The 686-nt window shown below is 40.7% G+C and overlaps 1 non-coding gene across 1 annotated transcript; it reads right to left on the bottom strand.

Moving 5' to 3' along the window:
* Positions 1–378: 378 nt before the first annotated feature.
* On the bottom strand, positions 379–451 carry TRNAF-GAA. Its single transcript has one exon. It is a non-coding gene; the product is annotated as a tRNA-Phe (tRNA).
* Between the last annotated feature and the right edge of the window lie 235 nt (positions 452–686).

The following is a 686-nucleotide window of genomic DNA, read 5'->3' as shown; positions in this document are numbered from 1 at the left end:
ATACCAAAGTAAACAGTACCAGCACAGGGTATCAATATTTTATTTCTGGGCACAGTGTTCATATCTGACAGACCTGTGGGAGCAGTGTTTGTTAGCACTACCTGAATGTTGCCACACAAAGTACCAGATTCTACATTAGTATTATGCACATACATCTCACTCTGTTACTGTACACACTCTAGTCACAACTTGATGACATGGGGGTGTAGGACTTTTTTTTTTTTTTTTTGTAGGTCAGTACTAAGCTAACTGCCCTTGCGAACCATTTTAAGCTTAGCCAATTATCCCTTGTGAGACTCAAACCCTGCACCTTGTGTTTGTAAGCCAATCACCTTAACCATTAGGCCACCCTTTTCGTATGAAATGGGAATAAAATTGTGCCGAAACTGGGGATTGAACCAGGGACCTTTAGATCTTCAGTATAACGCTCTCCCAACTGAGCTATTTCGGCTTATGTTACCTCAGACCAAAATGTTCATACAGTGATTTCTCATGGAAAATGGAATTTACCACAGTGAGATTTGAACCAGGCATGACTGCTCGCAAAGTGAACACTCTGACCACTACACTATTGTAGTACTAGATGGGACATACTTGGCTTATTACTCTCTTAACAGTTTGGGGAGTTGCTAGAGTGGCAGGTTTGTTCTTATAGATGTGTGACAATCAGTTGTATTTCTTGTTTG

The sequence above is a fragment of the Protopterus annectens genome, chromosome 10.part0, assembly GCF_019279795.1.
Source record: "Protopterus annectens isolate FY-2018-M chromosome 10.part0, PAN1.0, whole genome shotgun sequence".
Lineage (NCBI taxonomy): Eukaryota > Metazoa > Chordata > Ceratodontiformes > Protopteridae > Protopterus > Protopterus annectens.
The sequence above is the reverse complement of the archived record's forward strand: the minus strand, read 5'-3'. Positions and strand labels throughout refer to the sequence as shown.